This window comes from Ovis canadensis, chromosome 2 (assembly GCF_042477335.2).
Source record: "Ovis canadensis isolate MfBH-ARS-UI-01 breed Bighorn chromosome 2, ARS-UI_OviCan_v2, whole genome shotgun sequence".
Lineage (NCBI taxonomy): Eukaryota > Metazoa > Chordata > Mammalia > Artiodactyla > Bovidae > Ovis > Ovis canadensis.
Window position 1 is genome coordinate 15,352,352 of NC_091246.1, and position 26,215 is coordinate 15,378,566.

Below are 26,215 nucleotides of genomic sequence, written 5' to 3' on the forward strand. Positions count from 1 at the left end.
AAGTAGAGATCCTGGCTACGACATCAACGAACCTTGGAAACTTCATGCCAAGTGAGAGAAGCCAGTCACAAAGGACCACATATTGTATGATTCCATTTATATGAAATGTCCAGAATAGGCAAATAGAAAGTTGATTCATAGTTGTTTAGGGCTGGGGTCGGGGGGGAGGGTGGGAAGTTGGAAAGTGACAGCTAAGAGATATGAAGTTTCTTGGAGGGCTGATAAAAATGCTCTAAAACTTTAAATGAGTGAATTGTATGATATGTGAATAAATCTCAAAAAATTGCCACATACACACACGCACTCCATACAAAGGCTGATGAGGATTATTACTGTCATCACTACCAATGCCAAATATAGGATGCCAAGAACTTAGCTTTAGCACAGCCTCCACTCTCAGCATTCCTGGTGCCAGCCCTGCCTCAGGGACTCAGTCAGGCAAGCACTGGCTCCCCTAAAAACTCTGGACCTCTGTCACCTTTCACATGAGCACATGCAATGCCTAGGAAGATCCCATTGCTTCGGGATGCTCACTTCCAATCTGAAGTCCTGTTTGGATGTATGCAACGATGAAGCCCAGAATACACTGTGATCTAACTGCCAGTTCTCTGAAAACTGGATTTCTGATCCTTACACTGGGAATCAGGAGAATGTCCCAGAGAAAGATTAGTTGAGAGATTGGTGTGGAGGGAGAGATGAATAGGCAGACCACAGAATATTTCTAGGGCAGTGAAACTGCTCTGTATAATGATGGCTACGTATCTTTATACATTTGTCAAAACCCTAGAAGTACAACACTGAGACTGAACATTAATGTAGATCCTGAACTTTGTGTGATAACTTAGATCCTGAACTTTGGATGATGCAGGTCCACCATCTGTAACAAGTGTGCTGCTCTGATAGGGGATGTCAATAATGGGGGAGTTTATGCTTGTTGAGGGCAGAAGGTCATGGGAAGGTCATGGGAAATCTCTGTACCTTTTGCTCAATTTTACTGTGAATCTGAAACTGCTCTAAAAAAAATAAAGCCTATTTTTTAAAAAAAGCTGACAGAATCCACTCTGGCTAATTTAAGCAGAAAACAGATTTATTAAAAGACATTTAAAAGGATACCAAAATTCTTAGAAAATCTCAAGAAACAAATGCGTGACCTTGCTTCCAGGAACAGTGTTCAAAACCACTGTTTTGAAGAGCCACAAATATAGCATCCACTATTAAAATATATTGGGCTTCCCTGGTGGCTCAGACGGTAAAGAATCTGCCTGCAATGCAGGAGACCTGGATTTGATCCCTGGGTGGGGAAGATCCCCTGGAGAAGGGAATGGCAACCCACTCCAGTATTCTTGCCTGGGAAATCCCATGGACAGAGGAGCCTGGCCGCCTGTGGGGTCCCAGAGTCGGACACAACTGGGGGAATAACATTAACATTAAAATATATTATAGAGTTTCAGAATAACACTGAATGGAACTTGATAATTTTAAGGGCTCCCCTAAGAGTATTTTTTTAAACTCTAGAAGTGAAAAACAGCCACATTATGTATAAAGAGTGGCAGGAGTGTTAAGGGGAGATTGTACAGGCTTTAGAGTCTGGGTTTGAATTCAGGCCTGCCCCTTATCAGCTGTCTGATCTCTGTAAGTCACTTAATTCACTGAGCCTCACCTGAAAAGTGATAACAGCAACCCCTACTTCCCAAGGTTTTATTTCTAGGACTAAGGCAATTAATGCTAAATAAATCTTAGCTTCTGCCAGTGAAGTGAAGAAGTGAAGTGAAAGTCACTCAATCGTGTCCAACTCTTTGTGACCCCATGGACTATACAGTCCATGGAATGCTCCAGGCCAGAATACTGAAGTGAGCAGCCTTTCCCTTCTCCAGGGGATCTTCCCAACCCAGGGATCGAACCCAGGTCTCTCACATTGCAGGCAGATTCTTTACCAGCTGAGCTACCAGGGAAGCGCCTCAAAAAGGGAAAACAAATGTAATTATTTCTGTCAATTTTTATTAGATTACACTCAACTGTTATCCTGATTCTTATGTTTTCATAATTTTTAAAAGCTAAACTATTACTATATTTTATGCTTGAAAGTGAAAGTTGCTCAGTCATTTCCGAGTCTTTGCTACCCCATGAACTATACAGTCCATGGACTTGTCCAGGCCAGAATACTGGAATGGGTAGACTTTCCCTTCTCTAAGGGAACTTCCCAACCCAGGGATTGAACCCAGGTCTCCCAAACTGCAGGTGGATTCTTCACCAGCTGAACCACCACGGAAACCTGCAGAACTGAGCTCTAATTAAAAGCCAAAATGTCATCTCATGGGCCACCAGCTCCAGGAGTGGCACTGGGCTCCTCATGACCTACTCATCCTGTTATGGCATTCCAGGTCCCAACTCTGGTGACAGAAAGAGAAGGGGGGAACTTCACATATTTTCCAGAAACTTCCAGATTCAATTCACTTTGCAGGATTTGTCTCTCACTGCATGAGACCCAAGTTCCATGTGGCTCTGGGGTTATTTAAAGCAAGATGAAAGTGAAAGTGTTCGTCACTCAGTCCTGTCGACTCTTTGTGACTCCATGAACTGTAGCCCACCAGGCTCTTCTGTCCATGGAATTCTCCGGGCAAGAATACTGGAGTGGGTAGCCATTCCCTTCTCCAGGGGATCTTCCTGACCCTGGGATCCAACCCAGCTCTTCCACACTGCAGGCAGATTCTTTACCATCTGAGCTACCAGCGGAGTAGGATAAGTCAAGCTTGTTGATTCCCTAGCTAGTATCCTTAGCATTCTCCAGGCACCCTGTCAAATAACCCATAGAAATGCTAAATATTTCAGGGGCTCCCAGGAGTGGTATTCCATCTCTCCTGATTTTGTGTTCTGAATCTTTCCGATGCTCAGAACTTTCTTAGTTTCTGATGGCCTCATTGGTAGGGCTTCTTACACCAAGTCATGACCACCTTACTATTTTGGCAGTATTTGAGGAGGACATGACATGAAATGCTCAAGTGTTAGGAGTCATTCAAATAGCCGTAAAGATAAAAAAAAAACATTGTACCACAACAGAGCACAAAAATAATTTGATGTGTCTCCATCTGATTCGTGCTTAGCCTCTCAGAAACACATTCTTGATGTGTTTGACCACATCACTGACTCTCTCACTGTCTTCTTGGTGACAGTGATTTCCTTTGCTCTTAAATTCACATTCCTTGGTTCGTCAGTTAAGGCCTTTTACAGCAGGGCCTTACCTGCTTCTTTAACTCTATCTCCTACTACCTCTCAGTCACATCCATGCAGTGATTCAGCCCCATCAAACCTCTGGCTTTCTCCTAACATATGTACTCAGTCTTATCTCAGTCTTATCGCCTTACTCAGGTACACAGCTTCCTCTGCACAAAATTCTCTTTCCTTCTTCTTTACCCTAAGACCCACTTAACCCTAACTCTTCTGGAAGCCTTCCTGCCTTCGTTAGGGAAAGGCAGAGGCTCTCTCCTGTTTCTTTCAAAAGCACAGAGGCTTCATTCAATAGTCAGTTCACAAACATTTGCGGAGGGCCTTGTGTAGTAAACTCTGCACTGTGCTCCCACAATCCCTATACTTACATCTATTACAGCAAGAGTCACACTAGGTATCATTATTTGTTTACCTGTCTGGAAGGTGCAGCCTGGCGACAGACAGCCATGTGGATTGTTTGGTTAAGACAATGGCACTATTTCCTCTTTCTCCAGACCCACCCAAATACAGTGACCTCTGCCCTCTGTCTCTGAGCCCAGCCCAGAACACCAAGGGCCGTGGTTTCAGCCTCAGGGAATCCTAGGGAAGGCCACATACCAGTCCACTGCCTACCAACCCTGTACCCTCTCCCTTGTGCATTAGTCTGGCCCACACGACTGGGTTTCTATCTCAGTCCCTCTGACAAGCATGCTATTTCACTGTTGCTATGGAATCTATGTGTCTGGATTTTTCTACTTTACCTGGCTCATGCCAGTGGTAAAGACTTGTTCCAGGGAGCCCCACTGGTGAAGTGGTCCTGTTTGCCACATGTTGGTGATTAAGAACCTTTCAGCTGATATTGTAATTGCCTATTGCAAGGGCTTGTGACCCTGTGCTGAATGGAGCGTCACACCTGGCATGCCTGGCCTTCTTTCCCCGCATGCTGACTTGAACTTCCCTCCAGGACTAGCATGTCCGTCTGAACTGGAGATTCTGCCCTTGGATGTTCCTTCCAACTGGGAAGGTGGGCTGCCCTTCTGGCCCCTGCCTTGCCCAGGCAGCCTTTTCTTCCCCGACAAACTTTACTCAATAAGGACAAATAGAAATGTGTGAGCTGAAGATATGCCATGCCCCAGGGAGAAGCCAAGATAACAGGAAAAGGGGTCGATTAAAATAACCACAGAGAAAGACTTCGGTGGTATTCCATTAAAAGGATAGGGAAAACATAAGAAAAGGGAATACTGTAATTGGGTATGAGAACTCAAAAAGAGCCAAAATATCAAGGTCTTTGAATGTAAAAAAAAAAAAAGCACTTGGGTTGCTTCCATGTCTTGTCTATTGTAAATACTGCTGCTATGAACAATACATGCATCCTTTTGAATTACAGTTTTGTTTTCTGCAGATATACACAGGATTGGAATTGGTAGATCATGGGCTTCCCTGGTGGCTCAGATGGAAAAAAATCTCACTGCAGTGCAGGAGACCCAAGTTTGATCCCTGGGTCAGGAAGATTCCCTGGAAAAAGGAATGGCTATGCACTTCAGTATTCTTGCCCAGAGAATTCACATGGACAGAGGAGCCTGGTGGTCTATAGTCCATGAGATCACAAAGAGTCAAACATGGCTGAGTGACTAACACACACACACACACACACACACACGGTATTTCAAATTGTTACTTTTTTTAAGGAACTTACTGTTCTCCATAGTGGCTGCACCAATTTACGTTCCCACCAACAGCATATGAAGGTTCTCTTTTCTCTACATCCTACAGATAATATTTATTATTTGTAGGCTTTTTGATAATAGCCATTCTGACAGTGTGAAGTAATACCTCATCGTGTTTTAGATTTGCTTATCTCTAATACTTATCGATATTGAGCATCTTTTCATGTGCCTGTTGGTCTTCTAACCATTTTTGATTGGGTTGCTCGCTTTTTCGGCATTGAGTTGCATGAGTTGTGTGTCTATTTTGCATATTAACCTGCTACTGGTTGCATCATTTGCAGATATTTTTTCTACCATTCCATAGGCTGTCTTTTCATTTGATTGATGGTTTCTTTTGCGGTTTCAAACATTTTAAGCTTGATTAGGTTAAAAAAAATTGACATGAAGAAATGAAGTAACTTGCCTTGAGACTAGCAACTGAAAGAATGCTCATCAATAGGGAAATGGTTGAGTAAATCATGATTTATCTTAGCCGTGAACTAACAGTCATTGTAAAGAATAAATTCAAACTATAGCAGTTGAGTTGCTGCTGCTGCTGCTAAGTCGCTTCAGTTGTGTCCGACTCTATGGGACCCCATAGATGGCAGCCTCACAAGGCTCCCCCGTCAGTGGGATTCTCCAGGCAAAAACACCGGAGTGGGTTGCCATTTCCTTCTCCAATGCATGAAAGTTAGGAAGGGATTTTTCTAGAGGCCATGTTGAGTGAGAAAAGCCGGATATAGGTAGGTGTGTATAATATGATCCCACATTTGTTTACCAATGAAATAAACCTCTTATCTGTATATGTGCATTATATATTCATATATACACTAACCTGCATAGTATGGTTCCATTTCAGGAAAAAAAAAAAAAAAGAGCCCTATGCATGTGTCTTTATATTTGATTGTGTCTGAGTGAGAAAAGGGAAAATGATGGAAGGATTGACATTGGTTTGTTGACCTCAGCTATCTCGAGAGGAAGGGAGAGATTAGTGTGGGCAAAGAGAGCTTTGGGGCCTTGGTCTTGTGATAAGCATGTGTCGCTTTCATAATATGAAACCGTCAAGTGAAGAAAATTATTTATAAGAAATAAATATTACCCACAGTTACATGTGGCCCACATAGCTTCACCTCAGTGTTAAATTGTGAAGAAGGAAAGAGTGGTTTACGCTTCCACGGCCCCCCTCTCCCATGCACTATGCCTGGGCTTGGATCCATAAAGGACTTTCACAGGTCATTTGTTTCTGGGATATTCTCAGCTCCAGTGTTATGTAGGATCATTTATATTTTAATCATGATTTTTCCAGACACTATAGGTCACATGTTAGGGCCAGGCAGAAGGCACCAAGTGAAAGTGAAGTGTTAATTGCTCAACTGTGTCTGACTCTCTGTGACCCCGTGGACTGTAGCCCACCAGGCTCCTCTGTCCATGGAATTCTCCAGGCCAGAATTCTGGAGTGGGTTGCCATTCCCTTTTCCAGGGGATCTTCCTGATCCAGAGATCAAAGCCTGCATTGCAGAAAGATTCTTTACCATCTGAGCCACCAGGGGAGTTAAGAGAGAAGACTAAATAGCAGTTCAGAGTTTTGGACTCCAAATTCAGTGCTCTTGTGTTGAGGGTCTAAAATTGTGTAACACAGAAAAACATTTTAAAAGACCAATTTTTAAAAAACTGTAAGAACCAACCTAATGAATATATTGACAGCTTCTATAGGTACGAAGCATCATTATTTTAATTAGCCCTTAGCTTCCCTTTTGCCTATCATTAGGGTACAATGCCATCAGTTATGTGACTAGTGGGTCCTTGATTATAGCCTGACACATTCATTCAACAAACATTTACTGAGCACCTAATACGTGCCCAGCACTCAGTTGGGTGCTGGCTCAGCCTTGTAATCTGAACAAACAAGCTTCCCACGGGCATCTGGCCAGGAGTGATTAGTACATGCCTACACCATTCGTCCTTTTAAAATTAAAGAGACTATTTTATTAAACATGAAAGTTTAGGAAACATTAAAGGCTTTTTATTTCAGAAGGACTCTGAATCAGAAAATACTTAAAAGAAATAAGCACCACTTGGAGAAATATAGACTATAAATAAGTCCAGCATGAATGAGCATGATGAATGGCAACTAAAACTAGCATTTTGAGTGCACGCTATTGCCAGGCATTTTACGTATGTCATTATAAGAAGTGCTCACAATAACCCTATATGGAGCGGACTGTTATTATTAAGTTTGCCAGAGAGGAGACTGTAGCTCAAGAAGATGTGAAGGAATGTTCCCAAGGTCATAGAGAAAGCTTTAGTGCCAGGATTCTAGTATAGACATGCCTTAACTGCAGACATCATGGATTTCTTTTACTTCTTTGCCCCACTGGCAAAGGAGACTGTTTCTCTAAAGAGCTCATCAGGTTTCCAAGGCCAAGGTGAAACAGTGGTTAAGTGTCCCCATCACCTGGGCCATGTGTGTCAGCTAGTGGTCCCTTTAACACTAGAATAATAACACTAACGTTTACTGATACTCCATCACCTGCCAGGCTCCATTCTCGACACGGTTCAATATTCTTTACACAGATCATTTCCAACCCTCACTGACAGCGTGTCCTCCTTGCTTCTTCACTTGTCAGCCTACAGCCTCCTTCAGTACAGTCATCAGAAGAGTCTTTTTAAAACTTAAATCAGGTCAGTTCTCTCTTCCAATCAAAACACTCAAATGGCTTGTAGGTCTTACACATTCTCCCCATCTCCTTTGACTTCACGTCTCACTTCTCTCCCTTTACTATCTTGCCTCTTGCCCTTTCATTGTGTGAACTTGGTATCCTAACTGATCTGATTCTTTTAATTAAAATTTTAAAATATTTTTTAAAAAAATTTGGTTAGAAAATTGTGGTGTTAGTGGTAAAGAATATGCTTGCCAAAGCAGGAGACATAAAAGTCTCAAGTTCGATTCCTGGGCCAGGAACATCGCCTGGAGAAGGAAATGGCAACCCACACAAGTACTCTTGCCTGGAAAATTCCATGCACAGAGGACCCTAGAGGGCTATGGTCCATGGGGTCGCAAAAGAATCAGACACAACTGGACAACTGAGCACGCATACACTACACAGTTTTAAGCCTCTTGCCATTCCACAAACACTCAGGGACATCCCAGGGCCAAGGCCTCTGCACTTGCTACTCCCCCTGCCTGGAACACTTTCCACCAGGTATCCAAGTCTCCGCCCTTCTTACCAACTTCAGGTCTTTGCTCCAATGCCATCTTCTCAATGAGCCCCCTGCCTCACTGACTGCTTTATTTAATAATGCATACTCCCTCTTCTCAGACATGCAGATGACACCACCCTTATGGCAGAAAGTGAAGAACTAAGGAGACTCTTGATGAAAATGAAAGAGGAGAGCGAAAAAGTTGGCTTAAAGCTCAGCATTCAGAAAACTAAGATCATGGGATCTGGTCCCATCACTTCATGGCAAATAGATGGGGAAACAGTGGAAACAGTGGCAGACTTTATTTTGGGAGGCTCCAAAATTACTGCAGACTATGACTGCAGCCATGAAATTAAAAGATGCTTACTCCTTGGAAGGAAAGTTATGACCAAACTAGACAGAATGTTAAAAAGCAGAGACGTTACTTTGCCAACAAAGGTCTGTTTAGTCAAGGTTATGGTTTTTCCAGTAGTCATGTATGGATATGAGTTGGACCATAAAGAAAGCTGAGTGCCAAAGAATTGATACTTTTGAACTGTGGTGCTGGAGAAGACTCTTGAGAGTCCCCTGGACTGCAAGGAGATGCAACCAGTCCATCCTAAAGGAGATTAGTCCTAGGTGTTCATTGGAAGGACTGATCTTGAAGCTGAAACTCCAATACGTTGGGCACCTGATGGGAAGAACTGTCTCATTTGAAAAGACCCTGATGCTGCGAAAGATTGAGGGCAGGAGGAGAAGGGGACAACAGAGGATGAGATGGGTGGATGGCATCACCAACGCAATGAACATGAGTTTGTGTAAACTCCAGGAGTTGGTGATGGACAGGGAGGCCTGGCGTGCTGCAGTCCATGGGGTCGCAAAGAGTCAGATAAGACTGAGCGACTGAACTGAACCCCTCTTCCCAGTACCCATATTCCTGCTCCCAGAATTTTCTCCAGTGTCACTAATCACCTTCTAGAACGTTTGCTTGCTGTGTTCTTCCCTGCCTGTTACCCTCTTCTAGAATGTAAGAACCATCAGGCAGACACGTTTGTGTTCCCTGAAGTATTGCCATCACTTACAGCAATGCCTGCCACATAGCAGACAGTTGACACTGTGGAACTGATAGATAAACTCTCTCCCCAACCCCGTAAGGGTGACTGTTACCATTCTGTTCAGAAACTCACCATCAGTCTTTCATGCGCAAAGTCAACAACTAGAAAGCAACAGAGCTGGGATTCAAAAACACCAGGTCTCCCCCTCAGGGAAGAGAGTAAAGAAGAGGAGCTACTCTTGTACAGTTGCCTGTACTGGACTCTCTCAGACCACACTCCCCACCAGCAGCCACGACCAGCTGTCAAGACAACAGAAAAGTGTGGGAGTAACGGGGAGAAGACTTCCTCCACCATCGTTGTTGGTCTTGCCACTCATCTAGGAGCTCAAGCTGAGAAGCAGGCTGTGATTCTGCTTTTAGGAAAGAAATTAAAAAATAGATGCTAAGAACACATGCAACTGTTTCAGAGGTGAGCCCAGGGGTCAGAGTGTTTTGAATCTCTCCATGAAGCTTCTTTTTACATGTGTGGGTGCTCAGTAGCTCAGTCGTGTCCGACTCTTTTGTGACCCCGTGGACTGTAGTTCACCAGGCTCCTCTGTCTGGGGAATTTTCCAGGCAAGAATACTGGAATGGGTTGCCATTTCCTCCTCCAGGGGATCTTCCTGACCCAGAGATCAAACTCACATTTCCTAGGTCTCCTGCATTGACAGGCAGATTCTTTACCACTGCACCACCTGGGACGCCCTCTTTATATATACTTAATGGTAAACATGAAAATTGACAGGTGTGATAACATCGGCTCTGCTGGAGAAGTTCCTGTTTGCCCAACACAAAATGCTGCAGTTAAGGCCAACACACATCCCCATTCTCCCTCGACATTAAACACCCCAGGACAGTGAGGACTGACATTGATCACTATAAGGCAAAAAGCCAGCACAGCCTCCAGGAGATCATACCTGTGCTTGTCATTTGCCTACTTCTTGTTATACACGCATCACCTGCCTTCGCTTTCCAAGGCCCTGTGCTGGGTCCTGAGGCCACATTATTGAAGCCAACAACTGCTTCCAGGGCATTGATATTCTTACAGGGGGACAGACACACAATGAATGCCATGTAACTGTGGTTTGAGAGAGAGAGGAGCAAACAGCTGATGAATCTCAGTTCTGGAAGGCTTCTAGAGAAGATAACACTTAAGTCAATGAGGTTCCCTTTGGAGCACATGGATTGGCAGGACTTAAGAGTGCTAAATTAGGCTCTGAGCCTGCAACCTCCAAAGAGGAAACACGGAGACTCCTACACTGCATGTACCTGGAACAAATCCCTGAGAAGCAGGTGGCCTAGAGGTACTTGTTGCAAACTAGGGGTTAATGATTAGCTAGGCCCAGAGCGTCCTGCCCTGTCCTAAGCTCAAGGAATTCCTAACAGCAACTGCAATATCCATCATGAATTGAACTAGGAGCCAAGCCCTATACTATACTTTTCATTTGTTATCTAATTGAATTGTTGCAATAACTATTTCACAAACAAGGAAACCCAGGCTCCCAGAAGTGAAAGGCTTTATGTAAAAGCCTTGGAGCTGAAGGCAGTACAAGAATCCGGGATTTAGATTTCAAAATCCAGTACTCTTTCCAGAATACAAGGCACTTCTGGCTTCTGTTTAATGCTGACATTGCTCTTATTCTCAGCTGTGAGACCAGTGTCTTGGGGAAGTTGGAACAGCATCTGCTACCATGGGGCAAAACAATGACGAATAGAATTTTGTGGTGAGGGTGACTTAGGCTCCAGTTTCAACTCTCATTAACTCCACTTGTAACCTCAGGGAAATCGCGTTACTTTCCTGGGGACTTAAGTTTTCCTTCAGAAAAAAGGATGCCCTGGTAGTATTGTGAGGCTTCAGTGGAATGAAGTCCACGACATACCTCGAACCTAGCAGGCAGTCAACTAAGCATCACCTCTCTCCTGGAGGCTTCTTGGCCAAAGTTCCGCTTTGGGAGACAAGTGAGGATGGACAATGACCACATGTACATAAGTTGTCATCGTGTCCTCCTTGAGCTATGCTTTTTTTTTTTTTTTTTTTGCTGTAAAGAGAAAAATTAAGCACTATCTGGGATCTATCATTCTTGAAAACAAACTACACACTTATGATTAGAATGCTCTTCACACTTCCCAAGTCACAGCAGACACATTAAGAGTGCGGACCATTGCCCAATCTTGCCTCCAAATTCGGAGAAGGCAATGGCACCCCACTCCAGTACTCTTGCCTGGAAAATCCCATGGATGGAGGAGCCTGGTAGGCTGCAGTCCATGGGGTCGCGAAGAGTCAGACATGACTGAGTGACTTCACTTTCACTTTTCACTTTCACGCATTGGAGAAGGAAATGGCAACCCACTCCAGTGTTCTTGCCTGGAGAATCCCAGGGACAGAGGAGCCTGGTGGGCTGCCATCTATGGGGTTGGGCAGAGTCAGACATGACTGAAGTGACTTAGCAGCAGCCTCCAAATTAAGCTGAGTTATTGATTTCGTGACAGATTGTCAGCCATCCACCGCAAACTCTTCACAGCCAAAGGTGTCCAACCCTGAGTAACTCCTAAGGGGATATGGTGATTTCCTGCCTAGGAAATATAGTGTGAGCCCCACTGTAATTATGATGGCAACCAAGAGGTATAATTACCAAACAGGCTGCACAAATGACATCTGTTGGCACTGCCAGGGCAGTCTGTGTACTTGTTGTCAAGCAGCAGCTGGCAAGTCCTTTTAGAACATGAAGGCGATTGATCAATTAGGATTGATTCTAATTGATCTAATTAAAAAAGGAAACTTTTTCCTTTTTAAATAAATGTAGATTCATAGGCAGTTGTAACAAATAATACAGGGAGATTTGTAATGCACCTTTTACCCTATTTCCCTCAATGGTAACATCTTGAAAATCTGTGGTGTGGTATCACTGCTGGGATATTGACTTTGATAGGATCAGGATATAAAACGTTTCCATCACTACAAGGATCGCTCACGTGGCCCTTTTATGGTGTCCTCACTTCCTTCTTGTCGCCACCCCTTTTAGAATCCCTACTAAGCATTGATCTGTTCTCCAGTTCTACATTTTTTTTTTCATTTCAAGAATGTTAGATAAATGGAATCAAACAGTGTATATGACCTTTAGAATTGGCTTTTTCACGCACTATGATATTCCAGAGGATTTATCCACGATGTTGCCTATGTAAGGAGTTTCTTCTTTTTGGGTAGTGGTCCACGGTGTGGCTGTAACCACAGCTTGTTTAACCACTCACCTGTTGAAGAATAATTGGATTGTTTCCAGTTTGGCGCTATTTGAATAAAGCTGCTATAAACATTTGTCTACAGGTTTTTGAGTAAACATAGGTCTTCATTTCCCTGAGAAAAGTACCTAGGAGTGCTGAAATATATGGTCTTGACATATTAGAATTTTTAAAAAAATTGCCAAACTGTTTGTCAGTGTGTCTGCACTGTTTTACATTCTCACCACCAAAATATGAGTGACTAATATCTTCACATCCCATCGCTTCATGGGAAATAGATGGGGAAACAGTGGAAACAGCGTCAGACTTTATTTTTGGGGCCTCCAAAATCACTGCAGATGGTGACTGCAGCCATGAAATTAAAAGACGCTTACTCCTTGGAAGAAAAGTTATGACCAACCTAGATAGCATATTCAAAAGCAGAGACATTACTTTGCCAACAAAGGCCTGTCTAGCCAAGGCTATGGTTTTTCCAGTGGTCATGTATGGATGTGAGAGTTGGACTGTGAAGAAAACTGAGCGCTGAAGAATTGATGCTTTTGAACTGTGGTGTTGGAGAAGACTCTTGAGAGTCCCTTGGACTGCAAGGAGATCCAACCAGTCCATTCTGAAGGAGAACAGCCCTGGGATTTCTTTGGAGGGAATGATGCTGAAGCTGAAACTCCAGTACTTTGGCCACCTCATGTGAAGAGTTGACTCATTGGAAAAGACTCTGATGCGGGGAGGGATTGGGGGCAGGAGGAGAAGGGGGCGACAGAGGATGAGATGGCTGGATGGCATCACTGACTCGATGGACACAAGTCTGAGTGAACTCCGGGAGATGGTGATGGACAGGGAGGCCTGACGTGCTGCAATTCATGGGGTCGCAAAGAGTCGGACACGACTGAGCAACTGAAGTGAACTGAACTGAACTGATTATGGCCTAGGATATAGTTTGCATATGTTCTGTGAGCCCTTGAAAGGAGTGTATATTGTTCTATAAAACCATTCATTTCAAGGGTTCACAGAACATATGCAGAGTATATCCTAGGCTATAATATACACCTCAAGTGCCAATTGTATCAGGTTGATTGATGATATTTTTGCAAAGTGTAGGATTCTATGTAGGATTTGTCTCCTTCCAGGATGCTAACGGCATGAATGTTACATCTTTGTCGTCTCCCAGAGATTCTGTTCAATTTTTTTTCCAGTCTATTTTTCTTCTATTGTTTAGAATAGAGATGATTTTGCTTCTTCCTTTTCAATGTAGATGCTTTTTATGCCTTTTCTTTTTTTTTTTTTTTTGGTCTAATTTCTCTGGTTGGGACATCCAATACATGAGCTATCAAGAAATAAAGGAATATTCATATGAGGGATTGAATAAAGCTGAAAACTCAGAAAGACTGGTAAAGCCCTGGAACCAAGTTTCACTTCAAAGGCTGATGAATGTGAACATTATTTTGCTTCCTTGTGGTGAGTGAAAGAATAAGCCTAGGGTTCTAAGGAGCCTAATAAGAATCCATGAAGTTGGATTTCCAGATGTCTACACCCTCACTGTAATGGTGAGCTCGATATCAACTTGGTTTCTACTGCCTCAAAGGGGACCACAAAGATAACTGCACATCGCACATTCTGGTAGAAAGTAAAGTGGTAAAAACTCTCTTAAGAATTCATAATCACAACCTTCCCATGTGTTATATCCTTACACGGGCTAATTCCTACATGGAATTGTCTTCAATAACAGCTTTAAACTCCAAAAGCCCTAAGAATTAATGCCGATCTGCACTATAGGTTTTCTCAAAGGAATCAAGGCAAATATTTGAAAGAATACAACCACCAAAAAGCAAGCTTTCTTGAGATATGTTTTCCTTTTCTCCATCTCTCAGTCTTTTCCCTTCATTCCTAATCTGTGTATTTCAATGCCATGCTGGTTTTACCCCTTCATCATTATACTGACCATTGGGCTCTCCCATCCTGACATTTGACTAGCAGTGACCATCAGATTTCTCTCACCATACACAAGATACACTGAGTTGATGCAGGATAACTAGAGAATCCCAAGGCTCCATGTTCCTGGTCCTCCATCCTTCCACTTAAAGGGAAGGACACAGAGCCCTTAGTAAAGTGAATTTCTTCTCTATGATTCTTAAATTATTTTTTTAATAGGTGGGAGCCATTTCTTTTTATTTATTCACTTATTTATTTTTAATTGAAAGATAATTACAGTATTGTGTTGGTTTCTGCCATGCATGAGCATGGATAAATCATAGGTATACATTTGTCCCCTCCCTCTTGAGCTTCCCTCCCGTCTCCCACCCCATCCCACTCCTCCAGTTTGTCACACAGCCCAAGTTCCCTGAGTCATATAGCAAATCCCCAGTCGCTAACTATTTCATGTATGTTAGTGCAATACGGTTTTCTTTTTTAATGTGGACAATTTTAAAAGTTTTTATTGAATTTGTCATTATATTACATAGGTTTTATGTTTTGGATTTTTTTTTTTTTTTTTTTTTTTTTGGCCATGAGACACATGGGGTCTTAGCTGCCTGACCAGGAATCGAACTCATACCCCCTACAATGGAAAGTGGAGTCTTAACCACTGGAACACCAGTGAAGTCCCTGATTCTTCAGTTTTTATACTGAATACAATTTCCATTCTATTCTACCACAAAAACCTAAGCTATCATATCAGTTAAATAACCCATACATACCATTGCTATACAGGCAGAACCACACTCTCTGCTAACTGTACAGATAGAACCACGCTGCTGCCAACATTTAAGACAAATTTGTGTGCCTCCTTGAGCAGTCTGTTGAGGGAAAATAAGGTCTCCAACCATGAAGGGAAGGGACATTTACACCAGGGTTCTTGGTGTGGGAAGGAGAAACATATGTCATTGTGAAATGCTTTGCTATGTAAGACTATCTCATGCAAAGCAATTATCCCAACCTCTGCCACTCTGTGAGAATTCCAGGGTACCAGGAAATGTCCTGTCCAGGAATACCAGCAACTATAAGGCATAGTAATTATCTCTGCAGTACTCACCGGATATTTCATCCCCAGGATTACAAAAGTTCTCATTGCTGTAATCAATTAGCTTCACAGTGACACAGAAGCACCCCTCATATGCTTCCTTTCTCTGGAGTCACTGATACACTAAGACGTCCGAACACAAAAGTGTGATTTTGCCACACAAACATCACACAAGTGACCTGACTGTCAGATTCAAATTGGAGAATTTGAGATACTGAGAATACTGAGAATACTCAAACAGTTCTTGCAACAGCATATGAATTGGCCACTGCATAGGCATTTTACATATAAGCAAGATAGTATATTCAAAAGCAGAGACATTACTTTGCCTGCTAAAGTCCGTCTAGTCAAAGCTATGGTTTTTCCTGTGGTCATGTATGGATGTGAGAGTTGGACTGTGAAGAAGGCTGAGTGCTGAAGAATTGATGCTTTTGAACTGTGGTGTTGGAGAAGACTCTTGAGAGTCCCTTGGTCTGCAAGGAGATCCAACCAGTCCATTCTGAAGATCAGCCCTGGGATTTCTTTGGAAGGAATGATGCTAAAGCTGAAGCTCCAGTACTTTGGCAACCTCATGCGAAGAGTTGACTCAATGGAAAAGATTCTAATGCTGGGAGGGATTGGGGGCAGGAGGAGAAGGGGACGACAGAGGATGAGATGGCTGGATGGCATCACGGACTTGATGGACGTGAGTCTGAGTGAACTCTGGTAGTTAGTGATGGACAGGGAGGCCTGGCATGCTGTGATTCATGGGGTCGCAAAGAGTCGGACACAACTGAGCGACTGAACTGAGCTGAACTGAACTTAAGGCTTCAACAGGCTAAGCAACTTGTCCCAAACTAGACATCCAGTAAATGTCATATCAAATCTTAGACCCTGTTTCTCTGACTCTTAAGTACTGTGTTCTTTCCACTGACCAAACCGGGAATCAAAGCAGGAGAGAAATTCTGTCCCTTGCAAGTGGGAAAACTGAAGCAACAAGGTTGTGGACTTGGTTCAGGGCAATCAACTTTTCTCTGTCCAAGTGACCTAAACTAAATCCCGGGAGAGTTTAGCCAAATTGGTTACAATCATAACTGAGTAAGAATTTGTGGATGGCTAACAAAATTAATAATGAATAAGAACATCTGTATGACATTTCTGTGTTTTAAATTTCCTTTTCTTGTTTATTGTGTACTTTGAATCTCCAAAATAAAACAGGATGTGTTTTACATTCTCACTCTGCAAATAAGGGCACTTAGAGTCAGAGAGGGAGTGTGAAGTGATTGCCCAGGATCGCATAACTGCCAAGGGAGACAAGAGCTGGAACCCAGGGTCTCTGACTTCAAGCTCAGTGTACTTCCTGCTGCCTAGAAATAAACCCAGACTCTCCCTAATGCTTCAGACTTTTTATCTTAAAGCCCTTAACTTCTTGAGGGGCAGTGAGGGAAAGACCATGCACTCATATCATCCCAGCTGAGTCTGTGTTGTCATCTCTCACCCCGTTGCTCATCTGGCTTCTCATTCATTTCCTTCTCTACAATACATGCCACATGAGAAATACCAAATGCTTGATCTCTCTGTGCCACTTCCTTAGTCATTTTCCTAGGTAAGATGCCGAGGCTGAAGCCCCCCACTCATGGAGCTCGTGTAGACATTTGTCGGTTATCCTCATCATCCATCCCTTTTTTCACCTCTTCCTAACTCTGCCCTGAATTCCCCAATAAAGTGTTTTGAGTGGAATTAATCCTGAATGCTGACTCCCTGGAAATACCATCAAAATAAAGGTAAGGGAGAATCTACCATGAGAGAGTCATACTAACATCACAGGGGCAGAGTTGAGATGTTTATAAGATTCTGGAGTCTGGTTTAAGATAAGCTTTAAATAGGGAGGCTTAATTAGGATTAGAACAGGATCATGGTATAAGAGCTTGATTTTGGTAGACAATCAAGTGTTTTGAGGCAGAGTTTCAAAGAGTCTTGGAGAACAGACAGTCATTTGATGCTATATTTAAAATTCAAAGTTTGATGTCCATTTAAATTGTGTCTCTTTGCTTGTTTGTTTATAAAGACTAGGTAGGAATTTCCTGAAATGAACAATAAAATCATCTGAAACTATTCTCTTTCTGGGTAAAAGTTCCCTATTAAGGTGAAACTACATTGTGAATACTCGCATTAGTCATATCAGTAAAGACAGTCAAATAATAAGGTCAAGTTAACATGGACAGTAAGCATGTGGATATGGATGGATTTGGCTCTGGATCCATTCACAGAAGTGTACCCTGATTGACTTAAATAAATCAACAAATTCCATCCCCCGATCACAGTGACTGGTTCAGCAACGGGCTCAAAAACCAAATCAGGTCAGTGGGGACCAATGGAGACTTAACAGGGAACTATATGCAAAGCACACTTTCTATTAGCTGTTGAATTTGAAACTTGGAGTTGGTAGCACACAAGTTGCTGTCAGTGATCTTGCAAAAAGTCTTTTTGGAAGAGAGCCAATGCTAAGGAAGAAGGATTGAGGGAAAAAAAAGAGAAGCCAGGTCCTCTCTAATACTCACCTGAGCTGCTGAATCAAACCCCAAAGCCCGCCTTACTAGGACTGTGTGCAATTTTGTAAGCGGTGTGTTTCCTCTATACACTACGCCACTTGAAGTGAAGATCTTCTATTACTTCTATTATAAAAGATCTTCTATTACTTACAATGCAAAGTGCCCAAGGCCCGCCGCATAGTTGTTAATAAATAGTAACACTAGCCAAGACAGCTCTAGCTATGATTTTGCAACTAGCCAGTTGCGTGACCCATATAAGTTATTAATCCTCTCTGGGCATCTTATTCTCCATCTGTTATATTTTGGGGACCATCAGTTTGTTTTTAAACCCACAGTCAACTCCTAAATTTCATTATTTTGTGCATTATCTTTCTACAAACTCTGAATGAATTAAACTGGAAAGAAACTTCCCTTCATGCCTTGCCACATGACTCAACAAGCCAGTCCCAGACGGATGATATACTGGTATTTGATACCAGCCTAGGTTCTTGGCTGTGATAACAAACAGGGCTCTGAGATAACCAACTGGTCATTACTGAGCAGATTCCAAGTAGCAGGTCAGATTTGGGAAGCAGGTTGGATAAATATTAGCCTTTATCACAACTCAAACAATCCCAACTGCCAAACCAAAGAATTCTTGGGGAGGAATTGTGTTCCCTCTTCCTCTTTGGAGAACCAGAAATCACAATGCGATTTTGTCACTTTGCCTTGAAGATAACTCTCTTTTCTAGCCAGTAAATAAAGGTGGGCACCACCTTATGTGTTTAAAGGTATTGCGTGCCTACTCTCACTTCTCCTTCAGGTAGAGAGGAGCAGAGTTGTTTAACAAGAGGTGGGTTTGCCTCTAGCCAACCTGAGAACTCTAGTCATAAGAAAGCCAGTCTGAAGAGTCTGAAGGATTATTCAAAGATACTGCAAACACACGCAGGAGAAAGCAATTTCCAACTTTATGTCCAAGGCAGAATTCCTTGCCAAATTTCAAAACCTGTGTCAATACAGACCATGGGTGTTGGAGACCTGAAGCAATCATCTGGGGGATTCAAGTCAAAATGTTTCTCCCTAAATTATTTGATTGTGAAAAGAGAATTTCCCTTCTGAATGAGACAATCATCTTAACTTTAATAGCTCATATTTGTACATTTCTTTACGGTTTTCAAAGTATAGGCCAGGATGTCTTGTTCAAGGGACCCAAACACCTGTAACAATAGTCTTTCTAAGTGACAGTGAGATGAATTTAATGCCACAGTGGTATTGTGGACCCTGGCAAGTCTTCAGCCTAGTAATGGAGCTGGTATCTAGGTTTTACTGGAAAAAGACAGAAAGAGAGAGGGAGAGGGAGAGAGAGAGAAAGAATGTTTATCTGTGTATGTGACACAAACTTACATTTTTCGGCCCAGAGGGTCTAATAATCCTTTTGGATGGCAGTCAGCTTTGGGCCATAAATCACCAGACCCATCATTTCTTTAGGGAGATATTTGTAACCAGCTTTGGGTTGGAAGGAATATAAATTTTCTGGAAGCCTGAAAAGATGAAAAAGCATTGCTTTTCTGGTTATTCGTGCAGAGTGAGTAGCCCCTCTCCCTCTTGAAATAAAACAGGACTCTCAGCTTCCCATGCTTCACTCTAGATTTCTGGAAAGGATAATATGTCAGGGCTCAGGAGTTAGGCACCCCCGGCAGCCTCTCCCTGTGGGATTGGTGACCAGAAGCCCCCCTGGAATGGAGATTGTCAGGAGCAGAGGAGCGAGTCTGAGCTAAATGAGAAGTGCTCAGTGTGGCAAGAGAAAGGGCCACTTCAAGACGCACACCTCTCCAGCCAGAACCCCTGAGACTGAGAGCATGTGCAGGGAAGCAGTGAGAGGATTCAGACCATGAGGCCATCTGTGTCCCCAAAACAGGCAACAGACTAGGGCTCCCGACCAGCTCTGTCACTGCCGGCTCTGCGTCTGCAAGTGTGTTACGGTTCCTCTCGACGTTCAGTCATCGTACCTGACATAGTAAAGTGGACTGGTCCAGCCTGGAGATCTAGTCCATTGAGAAATCTTTACAAATCAATTCCATTCAATGCACAATCAGTGAACACTACTTGAGGGCCCGGCCCTGGGCTCAGGGCTAGAGTCAGGCAAGAGTGCTGCTCCCAGTGCCTGCCTTCAAAAAACTCCCATTTTAGGGCCTGAAACAGACCAAAAACTGGCCTACAATTGAGAAAATGGATAGAAGATACCGGGCAAAGGAAAGAGATTGCAGGAAGTCGATGGGAGGGGGTGGTGGAGGGAGTGATTGACATCTGAAAAGTAGGGACAGGGAGGTCTGGAGAAACTTTGGTGGGGAGGAGAGATAATGAACTGGACTTTGAAGGATCAGGCAGAAGGACCAGCAGGAATAAAGCCGATGGGGAGAAAAGCACTGAGTGTGTAAAATAAGAAGAAAGTCCCACTGCAGCTGGAGCACCCTAGAAGGGTCCCCATGCCAAGGGCCATGTCTTCCTTCCCAGACCTGGGTCACCATGGCCTTCCCCTTCTCATGACCCTCAGCTGGAGCACTAAAGCGGAGCCGGCGGAGCTTTCTGTACTGGGCTTGCGGAAAGTTGCTGGGTGTGCTGTGCTCAGTTGCGTCAGACTCTGCAAACCGCTGAACTATAGCCCGCCAGGCTTCTCTGTCCATGGTCCTCCAGGCAAGAATACTGGAGTGGGTTGCCGTTTCCTCCTCCAGGGGCTCTTCCCGAACCAGGGATTGACTGCGCCTCTTGCACTGGCAGGTAGATTCTTTACCACTGCGCCACCAAGCTGGGGGGTGAGTGAGTGAGTGAAGTCGCTCAGTCGTGTCCGACTCTCTGCGACCCCATGGACTGTAGCCTACCAGGCTCCTCCCTCCATGGGATTCTCCAGGCAAGAGTACTGGAGTGGGTTGCCATTTCCTTCTCCAGGGTATCTTCCCGACCCAGGGATCAAACCTGGGTCTCCTGCATTCCAGGCAGACGCTTTAACCTCTGAGCCACCAGGGACGGAAAGGAGCAAGGCTGCTTATAGCGCCACCACTGGAAAGTAGAGGTAGGACAGCGGGAGTGGTTTTTAAATCCTTTTTTGTTATTCTACATAGCTTCATTCTATAAATACCCACAATTTACATAAACTGATTCAACTCCATATACGTGTGTGTGTTTTCCCCTCTTTTTCTTTCTGGCTTGGCTTCCTCATCTCTCTCTCCTCTCCCTGCCAGCACCATCTCTTGCCTCTGCAAGAGATCCCTTCCCCCAGGGACCCCCTCTAAACAAGATGAGTCAGGGCCCTTACAGGGAACAGATGGCACATTCATACAGACTATCCAAGAAGATTTCATTAAAGAGACAGTTTTAAAAGTGTGAGTTGGGTCAGGAAAAACTAGCAAAAGATGATGAAGCAAGAGCAGACAGGCTTCTAAGCTTGAAGGGCCAAAAATACAGATTATAAAACAAAGAAAAGAGTCATCAAGAGGTCCCCCACCAGGCACCGGGGTTTTCAAAGAAGGAGTGGCGCCTACCTGCAGCCACCACCACTGGCTGGAATGAAGCCAGGGGAATATCCTTTGACCTCTCACTCCTCCTTCTTTCTTGTCTTGTGCTGGTACTTCCCATATTAAACCAATTGGAAGCTGAAGGGTATACTAGTCTATAGCACAGTTCATCAAGGTCAGGGTTGAGGGCACAGAGCTGGTTGGGGAAGGTAGGGGATGGATGTGGGAGACAAACAGAAAAACCGAGCATAACCTAATACACATTCTTCCAAAGATTTCTCTGCAGACATTTAATTCTCTTTGTTGTTGCTTTAGTCTTTAAGTCTGGTTTGATTCTTTGCAACCCCATGGACTGTAGCCCACCAGACTCCTCTGTCCATGGGATTTCCCAGGCAAGAATACCTCAGTGGGTTGCCATTCCCTTCCCCAAGGTATCTTCCTGACCCAGGGATCAAACCCTCTCCTGTGTCTCCTCCATTGGTAGGTAGAATCTTTACCACTGAGCCACCAGGGAAGCCCCATTTAATTCTCTAAATACCTATATATTCATATATATCATACATGAGATTTTTATCCTTTTTTTTTTTCACAAAAAAAAAGGCAGCATAGTGCCCCAGTTTTGCTTATTTTGGTTTTTTTCATTCAATAATATCTCATAGACCAACCCTCCAATTCATCTTCTGGAACTTCATTCATTCTTTATTCTTCTTTTAAATAGCTGCAAAATATCCCATGAGATTAAAGTATGATTAATTGCTCAGTAATTCTTTTATTTTCCAGTTATTTTGCCAGTATAAGCATTGCAGCAAAAAAAAAAAAAAAATCTGCATATTCTGGCCATTATGTTTTAGTGTTTTCTCTATGTTATAAATTCCCAGAATGGAGATGACTTGGTTTCAGAGTATATTTGAGAATCTCTGTACCATCTCAAATTTGTTGAAAATCTAAAACTGCTTTTTAAAAAATCGTCTTTAAGAAAAGAGCATATTTTAGTATGTATATGTATTTTAAATAGAAAAATTGTCAGAAGACAAGCATGCTGTAACTTTCTCAAGTGCTGAAGAAGAACAGGCAAAGAGGGGAAGTAAATCTAGCGACCCCGTTCATGTGTCACCTTCTCCAGGAGGCCATCCGTGATCTCCCTTCTCCGTCCCCTTTGTTGTCAGTGTTCCTGGTCTACTCTTCCTTGTCCATACTCCCACTGCATCCCAAAGACCAGAAACTTTCTGAGGTTAGGAAACGTGTTTGAGCCAACTGTGAACCTCTGCTAGCTAGCAATGGAGTCTGCAACATGTTAGACTTTCCATGTTTATACATGAAAGAATGAATGAACCAAACAAAGGTGACGAGAACCTTCCAGTCTCTTCTCTGCCTTCCCAGGGTGGGGAAATGAGTAGGACTGAGTTTCTGCAAAAGCATGCCATTGAGTGGAACATTCTCTGTGGTCCACTTCTTGCATCCTGAACTTGACAGATAAGTTGCCAGTGGTAAGGAACAGACTTCAGATGTGGAAGAAAAATATGAGGTGACCACCATGTGTAGAGTAGACCTTTCCCCCATACATGCAGCTCATTAAAAAGCTCATTAAATTAAAATTTTAATTTAAAAGCTCAAAAAATTTAATTAAAAAGCTCATTAAAAAGCTTTGGGAAGACATCTCGTAATAAAGCAGAGATTCCAGTGACAATAAGGAGAGCCTTCTTTCAGCAACTTCCGTTTGGTTTCATTAACTCCCTTCCTGCCCTCAGGTTACTCACCGCAGACCCGGTGTCTCAGTCCGCCAGCTGGTAAGGGTGTCGGCAGAAGCCATTCTTCTCCGAGTTGGCGCTTTCAGAAGAAATAAAAGGGAATGACAAAGTTAACAATGAGCGTTCTGCTTTTAAGAAACAGAAAAGATTGTTTTGAATGTTTTGGTATGTTTCCTTTTTGTGTGTGTGACTTTTAATGTTTGTCTTTCTGGTTTCCCCAGAAAACCTGGCTACCTTGTGTTCTGGAAAATACATCTGTCCTTGCCCGAAACTGTCATCGCAGGGCTCAATGGACCTGAACTGAGGGTGCTGTGTGTGGGAGTGGGGAAGCTAACTGAAAACAGCTACAGGGACTGGCTTCTAGAGGACTGACTCATGAGACCATGACTTGGCCTCCGCCACCTTGGGTTCCTCAGGTCTCCAGGGAGGTGATGGTTGGGAGAAGCAGAGAGAAGAGACTGGATGTGCTTCCATCAGTAGTGGGTGCTGTTAGAGAATACTGGTAGGACAGGATGTTCACCTGGACCCACGTTGAATGGGGATCATGTTTGGAGTTGGCATTGGGGTATCTTGTGCTGGCAGGGACGGATGCTTTCCCAGAAGGGCCTGGAGGTAGACAAGTCAGAGGGAGAATCTGGAATCTAGTCAACCAGGAAAACCAAGATCGGAGTCAGGGAAGAAAGAGCACATTCTAGCCCAGGGTTTCTCAATGTCAACGAGTTTCTCATTTTGGACTATAATCTAATCTCAGCAGTGGCATCCCATCAGGTTTGTTGTTGCTATTTGGTGAGTAAGTTGTGTACAACTCTTTGCGACCCCATGGACTGTAGCCCACCAGGCTCCTCTGTCCATGGGATTCTCCAGGCAAGAATACTGGAGTGGGTTGCCATTTCCTTCTCCAGGGGATCTTCCCTACCCAAGGGATCAAACCCCCATTTCCCGCATTGCCAGCAGATTCTTTATCACTGAGCCACCTGGGAAGCTCCCATCAGGTTTACCAAGTTCTATTTGTTAGAAGCAAGTCCCTAAGTTTAGGGGAGGGTTTTAGACAGGCATGAATACTTGGAGATGAGGTTTGTGGTGAGCCACTGCAGAAGCTGCCCGCCACAAGGAGTTATCAGGGCATCTTGAGCTTCAGAATCATTGCCACTAGGAAAAATTTATTCCTGTCTCAAGATGTGGACTGTGGGCAGCAGACTGACTGCACAAAGACGAGCTGTGAGTTCTGGCTCCTTCCATGTTAGCTCTGTATGATCACTCTCTCTGACTTACAGCCATTGTAGCATTCATAGCATGAATGTTACACTTCATCTCTCCTACTTGACAGTGTCTTGGGCCTGGGACAGAGCTGGTGCTCCAAGACTGTTCTAAATGAAACTGAACCGACACTTGCCATCTGTTGTGCTTGCGCTTTTCCCATTGGACTAGGCTTTCTTGGATAAGAAAATTTCCTCCTGGGTTGAAGTGGTATTAGATGAGAAATAGAGGGGGCTTAATATCTACATCTGCTTCTGCTTTATTGACTATGCCAAAGCCTTTGACTGTGTAGATCACAACAAACTGTGGAAAATTCTTAAAGAGATGGAAGTAACAGGTCACCTGACCTGCCTCCTGAGAAATCTGTATGCATTCCAAGAAGGATCAGTTAGAACTGGACATAGAACAACAGACTGGTTCCAAACTGGGAAAGGAGTACATCAAGGCGGTATGATGTCACCCTGCTTATTTAACTTATATGCAGAGTACATCATGAGAAACACTGGACTGTCTGAAGCACAAGCTGGAATCAACATTACCAGGAGGATTATCAGTAACCTCAGATATGCAAATAACACTACCCTTATGGCAGAAAGCAAAGAAGAACTAAAGAGCCTTTGATGAAAGTGAAAGAGGAGAGTGAAAAAGTTGGCTTAAAACTCAACATTCAGAAAACTAAGATCATGGCATCTGGTTCCATCACTTCATGGCTAATAGTTAGGGAAACAATGGAAACAGTGACAGACTTTATTTTGGGGGGCTCCAAAATCACTGCAGATGGTGACCTCAGCCATGAAATTAAAACACGCTTGCTCCTTGGAAGAAAAGTTATGACCAACCTAGACAGCATATTGAAAAACAGAGACATTACTTTGCTGACAAAGATCCATCTAGTCAAAGCTATGGTTTTTCCAGTAGTCACATGTGGATGTGAGAGTTGGACTATAAAGAAAGCTGAATGCTAAAGAATTGATGCTTTTGAACTGTGGTGATGGAGAAGACTCTTGAGAGTGCCCTGGACTTCAAGGAGGTCAAACGAGTCAATCATAAAGGAAATCAGTCCTGAACATTCATTGGAAGGACTGATGCTGAAACTGAAACTCCAATACTTTGGCCACCTGATGCGAAGAACTGACTCGTTGGAAAAGACCTTGATACTGGGAAAGACTGAAGGCAGGAGAAGGGGACAAGAGAGGATGAGATGGCTGGATGACATCACTGACTTGATGGACATGAGTTTGAGTAAGCACCAGGATTTAGTGATGGACAAGGAAGCCTGGCATGCTGCAGTCCATGGGGTCGCAAAAGAGTTGGACACGACTGAGTGACTGAACTGAACTGAAGCAGAAAAAAGCATTGAGTCTTAGGTTGAGCACGAATGGCTTGGCCTTTCCTGAATAGAACAGAGAGAACATAAATACTGAACAGGAGTGACTGCATTATTGGGATAACTTCTACTCTCAAAGGAGTAAATGTTCAATGTCCAAGTGGTTTTGTTTTGCCTTTTTTTTTTTTTTTTGAGGAAGTTTTCTATACTTGGAGTTTTATGTAGGGCTGAAAAAGAATCTATTTGAAGAATTACCCTCCCCCATCAAGGTAGATACTTTCAAACTTCATGTTCCTGCTACTATTAAGTCACTTCAGTCGTGTCTGACTCTGTGCGACCTCATAGACGGCAGCCCACCAGGCTCCCCCGTCCCTGGGATTCTCCAGGCAAAAACACTGGAGTGGGTTGCCATTTCCTTCTCCAATGCA

The 26,215-nt window shown here is 43.5% G+C and overlaps 1 non-coding gene across 1 annotated transcript; it reads right to left on the bottom strand.

Moving 5' to 3' along the window:
- Positions 1–20,895: 20,895 nt before the first annotated feature.
- On the bottom strand, positions 20,896–20,967 carry TRNAS-GGA (transfer RNA serine (anticodon GGA)). The gene has a single exon. It is a non-coding gene; the product is annotated as a tRNA-Ser (tRNA).
- Between the last annotated feature and the right edge of the window lie 5,248 nt (positions 20,968–26,215).